At 34.9% G+C, this 20,754-nt stretch overlaps 6 non-coding genes across 6 annotated transcripts; all 6 read right to left on the reverse strand.

The window, feature by feature from the left end:
* Positions 1-442: 442 nt before the first annotated feature.
* On the reverse strand, positions 443-516 carry TRNAS-ACU (transfer RNA serine (anticodon ACU)). The gene has a single exon. It is a non-coding gene; the product is annotated as a tRNA-Ser (tRNA).
* A 3,366-nt stretch (positions 517-3,882) lies between these two features.
* Positions 3,883-3,956, reverse strand: TRNAS-ACU (transfer RNA serine (anticodon ACU)). Its single transcript has one exon. It is a non-coding gene; the product is annotated as a tRNA-Ser (tRNA).
* A 3,431-nt stretch (positions 3,957-7,387) lies between these two features.
* Positions 7,388-7,461, reverse strand: TRNAS-ACU (transfer RNA serine (anticodon ACU)). The gene has a single exon. It is a non-coding gene; the product is annotated as a tRNA-Ser (tRNA).
* A 3,402-nt stretch (positions 7,462-10,863) lies between these two features.
* On the reverse strand, positions 10,864-10,937 carry TRNAS-ACU (transfer RNA serine (anticodon ACU)). Its single transcript has one exon. It is a non-coding gene; the product is annotated as a tRNA-Ser (tRNA).
* Positions 10,938-15,505: 4,568 nt separating this feature from the next.
* On the reverse strand, positions 15,506-15,579 carry TRNAS-ACU (transfer RNA serine (anticodon ACU)). Its single transcript has one exon. It is a non-coding gene; the product is annotated as a tRNA-Ser (tRNA).
* A 4,593-nt stretch (positions 15,580-20,172) lies between these two features.
* Positions 20,173-20,246, reverse strand: TRNAS-ACU (transfer RNA serine (anticodon ACU)). Its single transcript has one exon. It is a non-coding gene; the product is annotated as a tRNA-Ser (tRNA).
* Between the last annotated feature and the right edge of the window lie 508 nt (positions 20,247-20,754).

Below are 20,754 nucleotides of genomic sequence, written 5' to 3' on the forward strand. Positions count from 1 at the left end.
AAAGCAGCAAGGATGCAGTGGTGTTAATGTTTCCTGGTGTCAACCTGTATTATTTCAGTAGACATTGAAATGAGGATGCATCTTGCTGCCTTTCCAATGAAGCGTTTAATTTAGTAATAGGTGAAAAACCATCCCTACAAAGGTGTTAATCAGAGACTTGGCTTTGTGGACACTTTTCAGAGAACAAATTTGTTAGCATAAAAATAAAGCCAGAAAATGAAGAGCTGTTTAATCACTCAATTGGATTTTTTTTGCCAGCATATTTCTTTTTCTCTGCAACCCACTGCTAAATTGTGCTTCCTAGCTGTTTTTATTAAATCACTGAATCAAATCTAACTCTGATTACATCAGAAAAGGCCAGGTACCCTACACCATAACAGGGGGTTTGAAATTTTGACTTGTCTACTTAAAGATCACCAAAATCTGATAACAAAGTCAATTATGTCCCTGGGTGGGATTGAACCACCAACCTTTTGGTTAGTAGCCGGACACACTAACCGATTGCGCCACAGAGACACTTCACGAAAAGTACATACTGACAAAGGCTAATAAGCATACATCTAGAACGTTTCCTAGAAAAACTTTAAAAAGTCAATAATCTGGAGAGTTTTTGTAAAATGTTTCTTCCATCAACCAACGAAGAAACACATTGGTACTTTCCCATGATGAGTGAGTGCTTCAGGATCTCTTGCACTTACATGTGCAGCAGAGTACTGCAATGGAAGCATACAGGGCCCATAACCCAGCGGTAGGCAGATTGAAACTATCCTTTGCTATATGCATTTTTTTTGTTAATTTAAGTAATCAAAACTGGGATTGATATTTTTGCTCTTTTATTTTACCTTGAAGTACAATAATTTTTACCATTTTAATTTGTTTAAATCCACTTAATTTTCTTTACCCTATTATTAAAAGGGTAATTGACAAAAACAAACTACATTGTCACCAGAAGAGCAATACAAAATGTACACGTGATATATTAAAATCATCTTTCCAGCTTGAATTTCAATGATGCATTGGGGCAACGATTTTGTGAGAAACATCTTCACCCTTAAATAAAGATTTTCTTAATTCCTTACCTGTGTGCTAATTAGATATCACCTTGTTTTCACATTAAACAGACTTCCACATGAGAAAGCAGCAAGGATGCAGTGGCGTTAATGTTTCCTGGTGTCAACCTGTATTATTTCAGTAGAAATTGAAATGAGGATGCATCTTGCTGCCTTTCCAATGAAGCAAGTTTAATTTAGTAATAGGTGAAAAACCATCCCTACAAAGGTGTTAATCAGAGACTTGGCTTTGTGGACACTTTTCAGAGAACAAATTTGTTAGCATAAAAATAAAGCCAGAAAATGAAGAGCTGTTTAATCACTCAATTGGATTTTTCTGCCAGCATATTTCTTTTTCTCTGCAACCCACTGCTAAATTGTGATTCCTAGCTGTTTTTATTAAATCACTGAATCAAATCTAACTCTGATTACATCAGAAAAGGCCAGGTACCCTACACCATAACAGGGGGTTTGAAATTTTGACTTGTCTACTTAAAGATCACCAAAATCTGATAACAAGGTCAATTACGTCCCTGGGTGGGATTGAACCACCAACCTTTTGGCTAGTAGCCGGACACACTAACCGATTGCGCCACAGAGACACTTCACAAAAAGTACATACTGACAAAGGCTAATAAGCATACATCTAGAACGTTTCCTAGAAAAACTTTAAAAAGTCAATAATCTGGAGAGTTTTTGTAAAATGTTTCTTCCATCAACCAACAAAGAAACACATTGGTACTTTCCCATGATGAGTGAGTGCTTCAGGATCTCTTGCACTTACATGTGCAGCAGAGTACTGCAATGGAAGCATACAGGGCCCATAACCCAGAGGTAGGCAGATTAAACTATCCTTTGCTATATGCATTTTTTTTGTTAATTTAAGTAATCAAAACTGGGATTGATATTTTTGCTCTTTTATTTTTACTTGAAGTACAATAATTTTTACCATTTTAATTTGTTTAAATCCACTTAATTTTCTTTACCCTATTATTAAAAGGGTAATTGACAAAAACAAACTACATTGTCACCAGAAGAGCAATACAAAATGTACACGTGATATATTAAAATCATCTTTCCAGCTTGAATTTCAATGATGCATTGGGGCAACGATTTTGTGAGAAACATCTTCACCCTTAAATAAAGATTTTCTTAATTCCTTACCTGTGTGCTAATTAGATATCACCTTGTTTTCACATTAAACAGACTTCCACATGAGAAAGCAGCAAGGATGCAGTGGCGTTAATGTTTCCTGGTGTCAACCTGTATTATTTCAGTAGAAATTGAAATGAAGATGCATCTTGCTGCCTTTCCAATGAAGCAAGTTTAATTTAGTAATAGGTGAAAAACCATCCCTACAAAGGTGTTAATCAGAGACTTGGCTTTGTGGACACTTTTCAGAGAACAAATTTGTTAGCATAAAAATAAAGCCAGAAAATGAAGAGCTGTTTAATCACTCAATTGGATTTTTCTGCCAGCATATTTCTTTTTCTCTGCAAACCACTGCTAAATTGTGCTTCCTATCTGTTTTTATAAAATCACTGAATCAAATCTAACTCTGATTACATCAGAGAAGGCCAGGTACCCTACACCATAACAGGGGGTTTGAAATTTTGACTTGTCTACTTAAAGATCACCAAAATCTGATAACAAGGTCAATTACGTCCCTGGGTGGGATTAAGCCACCAACCTTTTGGTTAGTAGCCAGACACACTAACCGATTGCGCCACAGAGACACTTTGTAAAAAGTACATACTGACAAAGGCTAATAAGCATACATCTAGAACGTTTCCTAGAAAAACTTTAAAAAGTCAATAATCTGGAGAGTTTTTGTAAGATGTTTCTTCCATCAACCAACGAAGAAACACATTGGTACTTTCCCATGATGAGTGAGTGCTTCAGGATCTCTTGCACTTACATGTGCAGCAGAGTACTGCAATGGAAGCATGCTGGGCCCATAACCCAGAGGTAGGCAGATTGAAACTATCCTTTGCTATATGCATTTTTTTTTGTTAATTTAAGTAATCAAAACTGGGATTGATATTTTTGCTCTTTTATTTTTACTTAAAGTACAAAAACTTTTACCATTTTAATTTGTTTTAATAGTATATTGACAGTATAGTTTTCTTTAAAAAATCCACTTAATTTTCTTTACCCTATTATTAAAATGGTAATTGACAAAAACAAACTACATTGTCACCAGAAGAGCAATACAAAATGTACAAGTGATATATTAAAATCATCTTTCCAGCTTGAATTTCAATGATGCATTGGGGCAACGATTTTGTGAGAAACATCTTCACCCTTAAATAAAGATTTTCTTAATTCCTTACCTGTGTGCTTATTAGATATCACCTTGTTTTCACATTAAACAGACTTCTACATGAGAAAGCAGCAAGGATGCAGTGGTGTTAATGTTTCCTGGTGTCAACCTGTATTATTTCAGTAGACATTGAAATGAGGATGCATCTTGCTGCCTTTCCAATGAAGCAAGTTTAATTTAGTAATAGGTGAAAAACCATCTCTACAAAGGTGTTAATCAGAGACTTGGCTTTGTGGACACTTTTCAGAGAACAAATTTGTTAGTATAAAAATAAAGCCAGAAAATGAAGAGCTGTTTAATCACTCAATTGGATTTTTTTTTGCCAGCATATTTCTTTTTCTCTGCAACCCACTGCTAAATTGTGCTTCCTATCTGTTTTTATAAAATCACTGAATCAAATCTAACTCTGATTACATCAGAGAAGGCCAGGTACCCTACACCAGAACAGGGGTTTTGAAATTTTGACTTGTCTACTTAAAGATCACCAAAATCTGATAACAAGGTCAATTACGTCCCTGGGTGGGATTGAACCACCAACCTTTTGGTTAGTAGCCGGACACACTTACCGATTGCGCCACAGAGACACTTTGCAAAAAGTACATACTGACAAAGTCTAATAAGCATATATCTAGAACGTTTCCTAGAAAAACTTTAAAAAGTCAATAATCTGGAGAGTTTTTGTAAGATGTTTCTTCCATTAACCAATGAAGAAACACATTGGTACTTTCCCATGATGAGTGAGTGCTTCAGGATCTCTTGCACTTACATGTGCAGCAGAGTACTGCAATGGAAGCATGCTGGGCCCATTACCCAGAGGTAGGCAGATTGAAACTATCCTCTGCTATATGCATTTTTTTTGTTAATTAAAGTAATCCAAAACTGGGATTGATATGTTAGCTCTTTTATGTTTACTTAAAGTACAATAACTTTTACCATTTTAATTTGTTTTAATAGTATATTGACAGTATTGTTTTCTTTCAAAAATCCACTTAATTTTTTTTACCCTATTATTAAAATGGTAATTGACAAAAACAAACTACATTGTCACCAGAAGAGCAATACAAAATGTACAAGTGATATATTAAAATCATCTTTCCTGCTTGAATTTCAATGATGCATTGGGGCAACGATTTTGTGAGAAACATTTTCACCCTTAAATAAAGATTTTCTTAATTCCTTACCTGTGTGCTAATTAGATATCACCTTGTTTTCACATTAAACAGACTTCCACATGAGAAAGCAGCAAGGATGCAGTGGCGTTAATGTTTCCTGGTGTCAACCTGTATTATTTCAGTAGACATTGAAATGAGGATGCATCTTGCTGCCTTTCCAATGAAGCAAGTTTAATTTAGTAATAGGTGAAAAACCATCCTTACAAAGGTGTTAATCAGAGACTTGGCTTTGTGGACACTTTTCAGAGAACAAATTTGTTAGCATAAAAATAAAGCCAGAAAATGAAGAGCTGTTTAATCACTCAATTGGATTTTTTTTGCCAGCATATTTCTTTTTCTCTGCAACCCACTGCTAAATTGTGCTTCCTAGCTGTTTTTATAAAATCACTGAATCAAATCTAACTCTGATTACATCAGAGAAGGCCAGGTACCCTACACCATAAGAGAGGGTTTGAAATTTTGACTTGTCCACTTAAAGATCACCAAAATCTGATAACAAGGTCAATTACGTCCCTGGGTGGGATTGAACCACCAACCTTTTGGTTAATAGCCATACACACTAACTGATTGCGCCACAGAGACACTTTGCAAAAGTACATACTGGCAAAGGCTAATAAGCATTCATCTAAAACGTTTCCTAGAAAAACTTTAAAAAGTCAATAATCTGGAGAGTTTTTGTAAGATGTTTCTTCCATCAACCAATGAAGAAACACATTGGTACTTTCCCATGATGAGTGAGTGCTTCAGGATCTATTACACTTACATGTGCAGCAGAGTACAGCAATGGAAGCATGCTGGGCACATAACCCAGAGGTAGGCAGATTGAAACTATCCTCTGCTATATGCATTTTTTTTTGTTAAAGTAATCCAAAACTGGGATTGATATGTTGGCTCTTTTATTTTTACTTACAGTACAATAACTTTTACCATTTTAATTTGTTTTAATAGTATATTGACAGTATTGTTTTCTTTCAAAAATCCTCTTAATTTTCATTACCCTATTATTAAAATGGTAATTGACAAAAACAAACTACATTGTCACCAGAAGAGCAATACAAAATGTACAAGTGATATATTAAAATCATCTTTCCAGCTTGAATTTCAATGATGCATTGGGGCAACGATTTTGTGAGAAACATTTTCACCCTTAAATAAAGATTTTCTTAATTCCTTACCTGTGTGCTAATTAGATATCACCTTGTTTTCACATTAAACAGACTTCCACATGAGAAAGCAGCAAGGATGCAGTGGCGTTAATGTTTCCTGGTGTCAACCTGTATTATTTCAGTAGACATTGAAATGAGGATGCATCTTGCTGCCTTTCCAATGAAGCAAGTTTAATTTAGTAATAGGTTAAAAACCATCCTTACAAAGGTGTTAATCAGAGACTTGGCTTTGTGGACACTTTTCAGAGAACAAATTTGTTAGCATAAAAATAAAGCCAGAAAATTAAGAGCTGTTTAATCACTCAATTTGATTTTTTTTGCCAGCATATTTCTTTTTCTCTGCAACCCACTGCTAAATTGTGCTTCCTAGCTGTTTTTATAAAATCACTGAATCAAATCTAACTCTGATTACATCAGAGAAGGCCAGGTACCCTACACCAGAACAGGGGGATTTGAAATTTTGACTTGTCTACTTAAAGATCACCAAAATCTGATAACAAGGTCAATTACGTCCCTGGGTGGGATTGAACCACCAACCTTTTGGTTAATCGCCGTGCACACTAAATGATTGCGCCACAGAGACACTTTGCAAAAGTCCATACTGACAAAGGCTAATAAGCATTCATCTAAAACGTTTCCTAGAAAAACTTTAAAAAGTCAATAATCTGGAGAGTTTTTGTAAGATGTTTCTTCCATCAACCAACGAAGAAACACATTGGTACTTTCCCATGATGAGTGAGTGCTTCAGGATCTCTTGCACTTACATGTGCAGCAGAGTACAGCAATGGAAGCATGCTGGGCCCATAACCCAGCGGTAGGCAGATTGAAACTATCCTCTGCTATATGCATTTTTTTTTGTTAATTAAAGTAATCCAAAACTGAGATTGATATTTTGGCTCTTTTATTTTCACTTAAAGTACAATAACTTTTACCATTTTAATTTGTTTTAATAGTATATTGACAATATTGTTTTCTTTCAAAAATCCACTTAATTTTCTTAACCCTATTATTAAAATGGTAATTGACAAAAACAAACTACATTGTCACCAGAAGAGCAATACAAAATGTACAAGTGATATATTAAAATCATCTTTCCAGCTTGAATTTCAATGATGCATTGGGGCAACGATTTTGTGAGAAACATCTTCACCCTTAAATAAAGATTTTCTTAATTCCTTACCTGTGTGCTAATTAGATATCACCTTGTTTTCACATTAAACAGACTTCCACATGAGAAAGCAGCAAGGATGCAGTGGCGTTAATGTTTCCTGGTGTCAACCTGTATTATTTCAGTAGACATTGAAATGAGGATGCATCTTGCTGCCTTTCCAATGAAGCGTTTAATTTAGTAATAGGTGAAAAACCATCCCTACAAAGGTGTTAATCAGAGACTTGGCTTTGTGGACACTTTTCAGAGAACAAATTTGTTAGCATAAAAATAAAGCCAGAAAATGAAGAGCTGTTTAATCACTCAATTGGATTTTTTTTGCCAGCATATTTCTTTTTCTCTGAAACCCACAGCTAAATTGTGCTTCCTAGCTGTTTTTATTAAATCACTGAATCAAATCTAACTCTGATTACATCAGAAAAGGCCAGGTACCCTACACCATAACAAGGGGTTTGAAATTTTGACTTGTCTACTTAAAGATCACCAAAATCTGATAACAAGGTCAATTACGTCCCTGGGTGGGATTGAACCACCAACCTTTTGGTTAGTAGCCGGACACACTAACCGATTGCGCCACAGAGACACTTCACAAAAAGTACATACTGACAAAGGCTAATAAGCATACATCTAGAACGTTTCCTAGAAAAACTTTAAAAAGTCAATAATCTGGAGAGTTTTTGTAAAATGTTTCTTCCATCAACCAACGAAGAAACACATTGGTACTTTCCCATGATGAGTGAGTGCTTCAGGATCTCTTGCACTTACATGTGCAGCAGAGTACTGCAATGGAAGCATACAGGGCCCATAACCCAGCGGTAGGCAGATTGAAACTATCCTCTGCTATATGCATTTTTTTTTGTTAATTAAAGTAATCCAAAACTGGGATTGATATTTTGGCTCTTTTATTTTCACTTAAAGTACAATAACTTTTACCATTTTAATTTGTTTTAATAGTATATTGACAGTATTGTTTTCTTTCAAAAATCCACTTAATTTTCTTAACCCTATTATTAAAATGGTAATTGACAAAAACAAACTACATTGTCACCAGAAGAGCAATACAAAATGTACAAGTGATATATTAAAATCATCTTTCCAGCTTGAATTTCAATGATGCATTGGGGTAACGATTTTGTGAGAAACATCTTCACCCTTAAATAAAGATTTTCTTAATTCCTTACCTGTGTGCTAATTAGATATCACCTTGTTTTCACATTAAACAGACTTCCACATGAGAAAGCAGCAAGGATGCAGTGGCGTTAATGTTTCCTGGTGTCAACCTGTATTATTTCAGTAGAAATTGAAATGAGGATGCATCTTGCTGCCTTTCCAATGAAGCAAGTTTAATTTAGTAATAGGTGAAAAACCATCCCTACAAAGGTGTTAATCAGAGACTTGGCTTTGTGGACACTTTTCAGAGAACAAATTTGTTAGCATAAAAATAAAGCCAGAAAATGAAGAGCTGTTTAATCACTCAATTGGATTTTTCTGCCAGCATATTTCTTTTTCTCTGCAACCCACTGCTAAATTGTGATTCCTAGCTGTTTTTATTAAATCACTGAATCAAATCTAACTCTGATTACATCAGAAAAGGCCAGGTACCCTACACCATAACAGGGGGTTTGAAATTTTGACTTGTCTACTTAAAGATCACCAAAATCTGATAACAAGGTCAATTACGTCCCTGGGTGGGATTGAACCACCAACCTTTTGGCTAGTAGCCGGACACACTAACCGATTGCGCCACAGAGACACTTCACAAAAAGTACATACTGACAAAGGCTAATAAGCATACATCTAGAACGTTTCCTAGAAAAACTTTAAAAAGTCAATAATCTGGAGAGTTTTTGTAAAATGTTTCTTCCATCAACCAACAAAGAAACACATTGGTACTTTCCCATGATGAGTGAGTGCTTCAGGATCTCTTGCACTTACATGTGCAGCAGAGTACTGCAATGGAAGCATACAGGGCCCATAACCCAGAGGTAGGCAGATTAAACTATCCTTTGCTATATGCATTTTTTTTGTTAATTTAAGTAATCAAAACTGGGATTGATATTTTTGCTCTTTTATTTTTACTTGAAGTACAATAATTTTTACCATTTTAATTTGTTTAAATCCACTTAATTTTCTTTACCCTATTATTAAAAGGGTAATTGACAAAAACAAACTACATTGTCACCAGAAGAGCAATACAAAATGTACACGTGATATATTAAAATCATCTTTCCAGCTTGAATTTCAATGATGCATTGGGGCAACGATTTTGTGAGAAACATCTTCACCCTTAAATAAAGATTTTCTTAATTCCTTACCTGTGTGCTAATTAGATATCACCTTGTTTTCACATTAAACAGACTTCCACACGAGAAAGCAGCAAGGATGCAGTGGCGTTAATGTTTCCTGGTGTCAACCTGTATTATTTCAGTAGAAATTGAAATGAAGATGCATCTTGCTGCCTTTCCAATGAAGCAAGTTTAATTTAGTAATAGGTGAAAAACCATCCCTACAAAGGTGTTAATCAGAGACTTGGCTTTGTGGACACTTTTCAGAGAACAAATTTGTTAGCATAAAAATAAAGCCAGAAAATGAAGAGCTGTTTAATCACTCAATTGGATTTTTCTGCCAGCATATTTCTTTTTCTCTGCAAACCACTGCTAAATTGTGCTTCCTATCTGTTTTTATAAAATCACTGAATCAAATCTAACTCTGATTACATCAGAGAAGGCCAGGTACCCTACACCATAACAGGGGGTTTGAAATTTTGACTTGTCTACTTAAAGATCACCAAAATCTGATAACAAGGTCAATTACGTCCCTGGGTGGGATTAAGCCACCAACCTTTTGGTTAGTAGCCAGACACACTAACCGATTGCGCCACAGAGACACTTTGTAAAAAGTACATACTGACAAAGGCTAATAAGCATACATCTAGAACGTTTCCTAGAAAAACTTTAAAAAGTCAATAATCTGGAGAGTTTTTGTAAGATGTTTCTTCCATCAACCAACGAAGAAACCCATTGGTACTTTCCCATGATGAGTGAGTGCTTCAGGATCTCTTGCACTTACATGTGCAGCAGAGTACTGCAATGGAAGCATGCTGGGCCCATAACCCAGAGGTAGGCAGATTGAAACTATCCTTTGCTATATGCATTTTTTTTTTGTTAATTTAAGTAATCAAAACTGGGATTGATATTTTTGCTCTTTTATTTTTACTTAAAGTACAAAAACTTTTACCATTTTAATTTGTTTTAATAGTATATTGACAGTATAGTTTTCTTTAAAAAATCCACTTAATTTTCTTTACCCTATTATTAAAATGGTAATTGACAAAAACAAACTACATTGTCACCAGAAGAGCAATACAAAATGTACAAGTGATATATTAAAATCATCTTTCCAGCTTGAATTTCAATGATGCATTGGGGCAACGATTTTGTGAGAAACATCTTCACCCTTAAATAAAGATTTTCTTAATTCCTTACCTGTGTGCTTATTAGATATCACCTTGTTTTCACATTAAACAGACTTCTACATGAGAAAGCAGCAAGGATGCAGTGGTGTTAATGTTTCCTGGTGTCAACCTGTATTATTTCAGTAGACATTGAAATGAGGATGCATCTTGCTGCCTTTCCAATGAAGCAAGTTTAATTTAGTAATAGGTGAAAAACCATCTCTACAAAGGTGTTAATCAGAGACTTGGCTTTGTGGACACTTTTCAGAGAACAAATTTGTTAGTATAAAAATAAAGCCAGAAAATGAAGAGCTGTTTAATCACTCAATTGGATTTTTTTTTGCCAGCATATTTCTTTTTCTCTGCAACCCACTGCTAAATTGTGCTTCCTAGCTGTTTTTATAAAATCACTGAATCAAATCTAACTCTGATTACATCAGAGAAGGCCAGGTACCCTACACCAGAACAGGGGTTTTGAAATTTTGACTTGTCTACTTAAAGATCACCAAAATCTGATAACAAGGTCAATTACGTCCCTGGGTGGGATTGAACCACCAACCTTTTGGTTAGTAGCCGGACACACTAACCGATTGCGCCACAGAGACACTTTGCAAAAAGTACATACTGACAAAGTCTAATAAGCATATATCTAGAACGTTTCCTAGAAAAACTTTAAAAAGTCAATAATCTGGAGAGTTTTTGTAAGATGTTTCTTCCATTAACCAATGAAGAAACACATTGGTACTTTCCCATGATGAGAGAGTGCTTCAGGATCTCTTGCACTTACATGTGCAGCAGAGTACTGCAATGGAAGCATGCTGGGCCCATTACCCAGAGGTAGGCAGATTGAAACTATCCTCTGCTATATGCATTTTTTTTGTTAATTAAAGTAATCCAAAACTGGGATTGATATGTTAGCTCTTTTATGTTTACTTAAAGTACAATAACTTTTACCATTTTAATTTGTTTTAATAGTATATTGACAGTATTGTTTTCTTTCAAAAATCCACTTCATTTTTTTTACCCTATTATTAAAATGGTAATTGACAAAAACAAACTACATTGTCACCAGAAGAGCAATACAAAATGTACAAGTGATATATTAAAATCATCTTTCCAGCTTGAATTTCAATGATGCATTGGGGCAACGATTTTGTGAGAAACATCTTCACCCTTAAATAAAGATTTTCTTAATTCCTTACCTGTGTGCTAATTAGATATCACCTTGTTTTCACATTAAACAGACTTCCACATGAGAAAGCAGCAAGGATACAGTGGTGTTAATGTTTCCTGGTGTCAACCTGTATTATTTCAGTAGACATTGAAATGAGGATGCATCTTGCTGCCTTTCCAATGAAGCAAGTTTAATTTAGTAATAGGTGAAAAACCATCCCTACAAAGGTGTTAATCAGGACTTGGCTTTATGGACACTTTTCAGAGAACAAATTTGTTAGCATAAAAATAAAGCCAGAAAATGAAGAGCTGTTTAATCACTCAATTGGATTTTTTTTGCCAGCATATTTCTTTTTCTCTGCAACCCACTGCTAAATTGTGCTTCCTAGCTGTTTTTATAAAATCACTGAATCAAATCTAACTCTGATTACATCAGAGAAGGCCAGGTACCCTACACCATAACAGGGGGTTTGAAATTTTGACTTGTCTACTTAAAGATCACCAAAATCTGATAACAAGGTCAATTACATCCCTGGGTGGGATTGAACCACCAACCTTTTGGTTAGTAGCCAAACACACTAACTGATTGCACCACAGAGACACTTTGCAAAAATGCATACTGACAAAGGCTAATAAGCATTCATCTAGAACGTTTCCTAGAAAAACTTTAAAAAGTCAATAATCTGGAGAGTTTTTGTAAGATGTTTCTTAGATCAACCAACGAAGAAACACATTGGTACTTTCCCATGATGAGTGAGTGCTTCAGGATCTCTTGCACTTACATGTGCAGCAGAGTACTGCAATGGAAGCATGCTGGGCTTATAACCCAGAGGTAGGCATTTTGAAACTATACTCTGCTATATGCATTTTTTTTTAATTAAAGTAATCCAAAACTGGGATTGATATTTTAGCTCTTTTATTTTTACTTAAAGTACAATAACTTTTACCATCTTAATTTGTTTTAATAGTATATTGACAGTATTGTTTTCTTTCAAAAATCCACTTAATTTTCTTTACCCTATTATTAAAATGGTAATTGACAAAAACAAACTACATTGTCACCAGAAGAGCAATACAAAATGTACAAGTGATATATTAAAATCATCTTTCCAGCTTGAATTTCAATGATGCATTGGGGCAACGATTTTGTGAGAAACATTTTCACCCTTAAATAAAGATTTTCTTAATTCCTTACCTGTGTGCTAATTAGATATCACCTTGTTTTCACATTAAACAGACTTCCACATGAGAAAGCAGCAAGGATGCAGTGGCGTTAATGTTTCCTGGTGTCAACCTGTATTATTTCAGTAGACATTGAAATGAGGATGCATCTTGCTGCCTTTCCAATGAAGCAAGTTTAATTTAGTAATAGGTGAAAAACCATCCTTACAAAGGTGTTAATCAGAGACTTGGCTTTGTGGACACTTTTCAGAGAACAAATTTGTTAGCATAAAAATAAAGCCAGAAAATTAAGAGCTGTTTAATCACTCAATTTGATTTTTTTTGCCAGCATATTTCTTTTTCTCTGCAACCCACTGCTAAATTGTGCTTCCTAGCTGTTTTTATAAAATCACTGATTCAAATCTAACTCTGATTACATCAGAGAAGGCCAGGTACCCTACACCATAACAGGGGGTTTGAAATTTTGACTTGTCTACTTAAAGATCACCAAAATCTGATAACAAGGTCAATTACGTCCCTGGGTGGGATTGAACCACCAACCTTTTGGCTAGTAGCCGGACACACTAACCGATCGCGCCACAGAGACACTTCACAAAAAGTACATACTGACAAAGGCTAATAAGCATACATCTAGAACGTTTCCTAGAAAAACTTTAAAAAGTCAATAATCTGGAGAGTTTTTGTAAAATGTTTCTTCCATCAACCAACAAAGAAACACATTGGTACTTTCCCATGATGAGTGAGTGCTTCAGGATCTCTTGCACTTACATGTGCAGCAGAGTACTGCAATGGAAGCATACAGGGCCCATAACCCAGAGGTAGGCAGATTAAACTATCCTTTGCTATATGCATTTTTTTTGTTAATTTAAGTAATCAAAACTGGGATTGATATTTTTGCTCTTTTATTTTTACTTGAAGTACAATAATTTTTACCATTTTAATTTGTTTAAATCCACTTAATTTTCTTTACCCTATTATTAAAAGGGTAATTGACAAAAACAAACTACATTGTCACCAGAAGAGCAATACAAAATGTACACGTGATATATTAAAATCATCTTTCCAGCTTGAATTTCAATGATGCATTGGGGCAACGATTTTGTGAGAAACATCTTCACCCTTAAATAAAGATTTTCTTAATTCCTTACCTGTGTGCTAATTAGATATCACCTTGTTTTCACATTAAACAGACTTCCACATGAGAAAGCAGCAAGGATGCAGTGGCGTTAATGTTTCCTGGTGTCAACCTGTATTATTTCAGTAGAAATTGAAATGAAGATGCATCTTGCTGCCTTTCCAATGAAGCAAGTTTAATTTAGTAATAGGTGAAAAACCATCCCTACAAAGGTGTTAATCAGAGACTTGGCTTTGTGGACACTTTTCAGAGAACAAATTTGTTAGCATAAAAATAAAGCCAGAAAATGAAGAGCTGTTTAATCACTCAATTGGATTTTTCTGCCAGCATATTTCTTTTTCTCTGCAAACCACTGCTAAATTGTGCTTCCTATCTGTTTTTATAAAATCACTGAATCAAATCTAACTCTGATTACATCAGAGAAGGCCAGGTACCCTACACCATAACAGGGGGTTTGAAATTTTGACTTGTCTACTTAAAGATCACCAAAATCTGATAACAAGGTCAATTACGTCCCTGGGTGGGATTAAGCCACCAACCTTTTGGTTAGTAGCCAGACACACTAACCGATTGCGCCACAGAGACACTTTGTAAAAAGTACATACTGACAAAGGCTAATAAGCATACATCTAGAACGTTTCCTAGAAAAACTTTAAAAAGTCAATAATCTGGAGAGTTTTTGTAAGATGTTTCTTCCATCAACCAACGAAGAAACACATTGGTACTTTCCCATGATGAGTGAGTGCTTCAGGATCTCTTGCACTTACATGTGCAGCAGAGTACTGCAATGGAAGCATGCTGGGCCCATAACCCAGAGGTAGGCAGATTGAAACTATCCTTTGCTATATGCATTTTTTTTTTGTTAATTTAAGTAATCAAAACTGGGATTGATATTTTTGCTCTTTTATTTTTACTTAAAGTACAAAAACTTTTACCATTTTAATTTGTTTTAATAGTATATTGACAGTATAGTTTTCTTTAAAAAATCCACTTAATTTTCTTTACCCTATTATTAAAATGGTAATTGACAAAAACAAACTACATTGTCACCAGAAGAGCAATACAAAATGTACAAGTGATATATTAAAATCATCTTTCCAGCTTGAATTTCAATGATGCATTGGGGCAACGATTTTGTGAGAAACATCTTCACCCTTAAATAAAGATTTTCTTAATTCCTTACCTGTGTGCTTATTAGATATCACCTTGTTTTCACATTAAACAGACTTCTACATGAGAAAGCAGCAAGGATGCAGTGGTGTTAATGTTTCCTGGTGTCAACCTGTATTATTTCAGTAGACATTGAAATGAGGATGCATCTTGCTGCCTTTCCAATGAAGCAAGTTTAATTTAGTAATAGGTGAAAAACCATCTCTACAAAGGTGTTAATCAGAGACTTGGCTTTGTGGACACTTTTCAGAGAACAAATTTGTTAGTATAAAAATAAAGCCAGAAAATGAAGAGCTGTTTAATCACTCAATTGGATTTTTTTTTGCCAGCATATTTCTTTTTCTCTGCAACCCACTGCTAAATTGTGCTTCCTAGCTGTTTTTATAAAATCACTGAATCAAATCTAACTCTGATTACATCAGAGAAGGCCAGGTACCCTACACCAGAACAGGGGTTTTGAAATTTTGACTTGTCTACTTAAAGATCACCAAAATCTGATAACAAGGTCAATTACGTCCCTGGGTGGGATTGAACCACCAACCTTTTGGTTAGTAGCCGGACACACTAACCGATTGCGCCACAGAGACACTTTGCAAAAAGTACATACTGACAAAGTCTAATAAGCATATATCTAGAACGTTTCCTAGAAAAACTTTAAAAAGTCAATAATCTGGAGAGTTTTTGTAAGATGTTTCTTCCATTAACCAATGAAGAAACACATTGGTACTTTCCCATGATGAGTGAGTGCTTCAGGATCTCTTGCACTTACATGTGCAGCAGAGTACTGCAATGGAAGCATGCTGGGCCCATTACCCAGAGGTAGGCAGATTGAAACTATCCTCTGCTATATGCATTTTTTTTGTTAATTAAAGTAATCCAAAACTGGGATTGATATGTTAGCTCTTTTATGTTTACTTAAAGTACAATAACTTTTACCATTTTAATTTGTTTTAATAGTATATTGACAGTATTGTTTTCTTTCAAAAATCCACTTAATTTTTTTTACCCTATTATTAAAATGGTAATTGACAAAAACAAACTACATTGTCACCAGAAGAGCAATACAAAATGTACAAGTGATATATTAAAATCATCTTTCCAGCTTGAATTTCAATGATGCATTGGGGCAACGATTTTGTGAGAAACATCTTCACCCTTAAATAAAGATTTTCTTAATTCCTTACCTGTGTGCTAATTAGATATCACCTTGTTTTCACATTAAACAGACTTCCACATGAGAAAGCAGCAAGGATACAGTGGTGTTAATGTTTCCTGGTGTCAACCTGTATTATTTCAGTAGACATTGAAATGAGGATGCATCTTGCTGCCTTTCCAATGAAGCAAGTTTAATTTAGTAATAGGTGAAAAACCATCCCTACAAAGGTGTTAATCAGGACTTGGCTTTATGGACACTTTTCAGAGAACAAATTTGTTAGCATAAAAATAAAGCCAGAAAATGAAGAGCTGTTTAATCACTCAATTGGATTTTTTTTGCCAGCATATTTCTTTTTCTCTGCAACCCACTGCTAAATTGTGCTTCCTAGCTGTTTTTATAAAATCACTGAATCAAATCTAACTCTGATTACATCAGAGAAGGCCAGGTACCCTACACCATAACAGGGGGTTTGAAATTTTGACTTGTCTACTTAAAGATCACCAAAATCTGATAACAAGGTCAATTACATCCCTGGGTGGGATTGAACCACCAACCTTTTGGTTAGTAGCCAAACACACTAACTGATTGCACCACAGAGACACTTTGCAAAAATGCATACTGACAAAGGCTAATAAGCATTCATCTAGAACGTTTCCTAGAAAAACTTTAAAAAGTCAATAATCTGGAGAGTTTTTGTAAGATGTTTCTTAGATCAACCAACGAAGAAACACATTGGTACTTTCCCATGATGAGTGAGTGCTTCAGGATCTCTTGCACTTACATGTGCAGCAGAGTACTGCAATGGAAGCATGCTGGGCTTATAACCCAGAGGTAGGCATTTTGAAACTATCCTCTGCTATATGCATTTTTTTTAATTAAAGTAATCCAAAACTGGGATTGATATTTTAGCTCTTTTATTTTTACTTAAAGTACAATAACTTTTACCATCTTAATTTGTTTTAATAGTATATTGACAGTATTGTTTTCTTTCAAAAATCCACTTAATTTTCTTTACCCTATTATTAAAATGGTAATTGACAAAAACAAACTACATTGTCACCAGAAGAGCAATACAAAATGTACAAGTGATATATTAAAATCATCTTTCCAGCTTGAATTTCAATGATGCATTGGGGCAACGATTTTGTGAGAAACATTTTCACCCTTAAATAAAGATTTTCTTAATTCCTTACCTGTGTGCTAATTAGATATCACCTTGTTTTCACATTAAACAGACTTCCACATGAGAAAGCAGCAAGGATGCAGTGGCGTTAATGTTTCCTGGTGTCAACCTGTATTATTTCAGTAGACATTGAAATGAGGATGCATCTTGCTGCCTTTCCAATGAAGCAAGTTTAATTTAGTAATAGGTGAAAAACCATCCTTACAAAGGTGTTAATCAGAGACTTGGCTTTGTGGACACTTTTCAGAGAACAAATTTGTTAGCATAAAAATAAAGCCAGAAAATTAAGAGCTGTTTAATCACTCAATTTGATTTTTTTTGCCAGCATATTTCTTTTTCTCTGCAACCCACTGCTAAATTGTGCTTCCTAGCTGTTTTTATAAAATCACTGATTCAAATCTAACTCTGATTACATCAGAGAAGGCCAGGTACCCTACACCATAACAGGGGGTTTGAAATTTTGACTTGTCTACTTAAAGATCACCAAAATCTGATAAGAAGGTCAATTACGTCCCTGGGTGGGATTGAACCACCAACCTTTTAGCTAATAGCCGTGCACACTAACTGATTGCGCCACAGAGACACTTTGCAAAAGTCCATCCTGACAAAGGCTAATAAGCATTCATCTAAAACGTTTCCTAGAAAAACTTTAAAAAGTCAATAATCTGGAGAGTTTTTGTAAGATGTTTCTTCCAACAACCAACGAAGAAACACATTGGTACTTTCCCATGATGAGTGAGTGCTTCAGGATCTCTTGCACTTACATGTGCAGCAGAGTACTGCAATGGAAGCATGCTGGGCCCATAACCCAGAGGTAGGCAGATTGAAACTATCCTCTGCTATATGCATTTTTTTTTAATTAAAGTAATCCAAAACTGGGATTGATATTTTAGCTCTTTTATTTTTACTTAAAGTACAATAACTTTTACCATCTTAATTTGTTTTAATAGTATATTGACAGTATTGTTTTCTTTCAAAAATCCACTTAATTTTCTTTACCCTATTATTAAAATGGTAATTGACAAAAACAAACTACATTGTCACCAGAAGAGCAATACAAAATGTACAAGTGATATATTAAAATCATCTTTCCAGCTTGAATTTCAATGATGCATTGGGGCAACAATTTTGTGAGAAACATCTTCACCATTAAATAAAGATTTTCTTAATTCCTTACCTGTGTGCCACTTAGATATCACCTTGTTTTCACATTAAACAGACTTCCACATGAGAAAGCAGGAAGGATGCATTGGCGTTAATGTTTCCTGGTGTCAACCCGTATTATTTCAGTAGACATTGAAATGAGGATGCATCTTGCTGCCTTTCCAATGAAGCAAGTTTAATTTAGTAATAGGTGAAAAACCATCCCTACAAAGGTGTTCATCAGAGACTTGGCTTTGTGGACACTTTTCAGAGAACAAATTTGTTAGCATTAAAATAAAGCCAGAAAATGAAGAGCTGTTCAATCACTCAATTGGATTTTTCTGCCAGCATATTTTTTTTTTCTCTGCAACCCACTGCTAAATTGTGCTTCCTAGCTGTTTTTTATAAAATCACTTAATCAAAACTAACTCTGGTTACATCAGAGAAGGCCAGGTACCCTACATCATAAGAGGGGGTTTGAAATTTTGACTTGTCTACTTAAAGATCACCAAAACCTGACCACAAGGTCAATTACATCCCTGGGTGGGATTGAACCACCAACCTTTTGGTTAGTAGCCAAACACACTAACTGATTGCACCACAGAGACACTTTGCAAAAATGCGTACTGACAAAGGCTAATAAGCATTCATCTAGAACGTTTCCTAGAAAAACTTTAAAAAGTCAATAATCTGGAGAGTTTTTGTAAGATGTTTCTTAGATCAACCAACGAAGAAACACATTGGTACTTTCCCATGATGAGTGAGTGCTTCAGGATCTCTTGCACTAACATGTACAGCAGAGTACTGCAATGGAAGAATGCTGGGCTTATAACCCAGAGGTAGGCAGATTGAAACTATCCTCTGCTATATGCATTTTTTTTAATTAAAGTAATCCAAAACTGGGATTGATATTTTAGCTCTTTTATTTTTACTTAAAGTACAATAACTTTTACCATCTTAATTTGTTTTAATAGTATATTGACAGTATTGTTTTCTTTCAAAAATCCACTTAATTTTCTTTACCCTATTATTAAAATGGTAATTGACAAAAACAAACTACATTGTCACCAGAAGAGCAATACAAAATGTACAAGTGATATATTAAAATCATCTTTCCAGCTTGAATTTCAATGATGCATTGGGGCAACGATTTTGTGAGAAACATTTTCACCCTTAAATAAAGATTTTCTTAATTCCTTACCTGTGTGCTAATTAGATATCACCTTGTTTTCACATTAAACAGACTTCCACATGAGAAAGCAGCAAGGATGCAGTGGCGTTAATGTTTCCTGGTGTCAACCTGTATTATTTCAGTAGACATTGAAATGAGGATGCATCTTGCTGCCTTTCCAATGAAGCGTTTAATTTAGTAATAGGTGAAAAACCATCCCTACAAAGGTGTTAATCAGAGACTTGGCTTTGTGGACACTTTTCAGAGAACAAATTTGTTAGCATAAAAATAAAGCCAGAAAATGAAGAGCTGTTTAATCACTCAATTGGATTTTTTTTGCCAGCATATTTCTTTTTCTCTGCAACCCACTGCTAAATTGTGCTTCCTAGCTGTTTTTATTAAATCACTGAATCAAATCTAACTCTGATTACATCAGAAAAGGCCAGGTACCCTACACCATAACAGGGGGTTTGAAATTTTGACTTGTCTACTTAAAGATCACCAAAATCTGATAACAAAGTCAATTATGTCCCTGGGTGGGATTGAACCACCAACCTTTTGGTTAGTAGCCGGACACACTAACCGATTGCGCCACAGAGACACTTCACGAAAAGTACATACTGACAAAGGCTAATAAGCATACATCTAAAACGTTTCCTAGAAAAACTTTAAAAAGTCAATAATCTGGAGAGTTTTTGTAAAATGTTTCTTCCATCAACCAACGAAGAAACACATTGGTACTTTCCCATGATGAGTGAGTGCTTCAGGATCTCTTGCACTTACATGTGCAGCAGAGTACTGCAATGGAAGCATACAGGGCCCATAACCCAGCGGTAGGCAGATTGAAACTATCCTTTGCTATATGCATTTTTTTTGTTAATTTAAGTAATCAAAACTGGGATTGATATTTTTGCTCTTTTATTTTTACTTGAAGTACAATAATTTTTACCATTTTAATTTGTTTAAATCCACTTAATTTTCTTTACCCTATTATTAAAAGGGTAATTGACAAAAACAAACTACATTGTCACCAGAAGAGCAATACAAAATGTACACGTGATATATTAAAATCATCTTTCCAGCTTGAATTTCAATGATGCATTGGGGCA

This window comes from Pseudophryne corroboree, assembly GCF_028390025.1.
Source record: "Pseudophryne corroboree isolate aPseCor3 chromosome 7 unlocalized genomic scaffold, aPseCor3.hap2 SUPER_7_unloc_5, whole genome shotgun sequence".
In the NCBI taxonomy this organism is placed as follows: Eukaryota; Metazoa; Chordata; class Amphibia; order Anura; family Myobatrachidae; genus Pseudophryne; species Pseudophryne corroboree.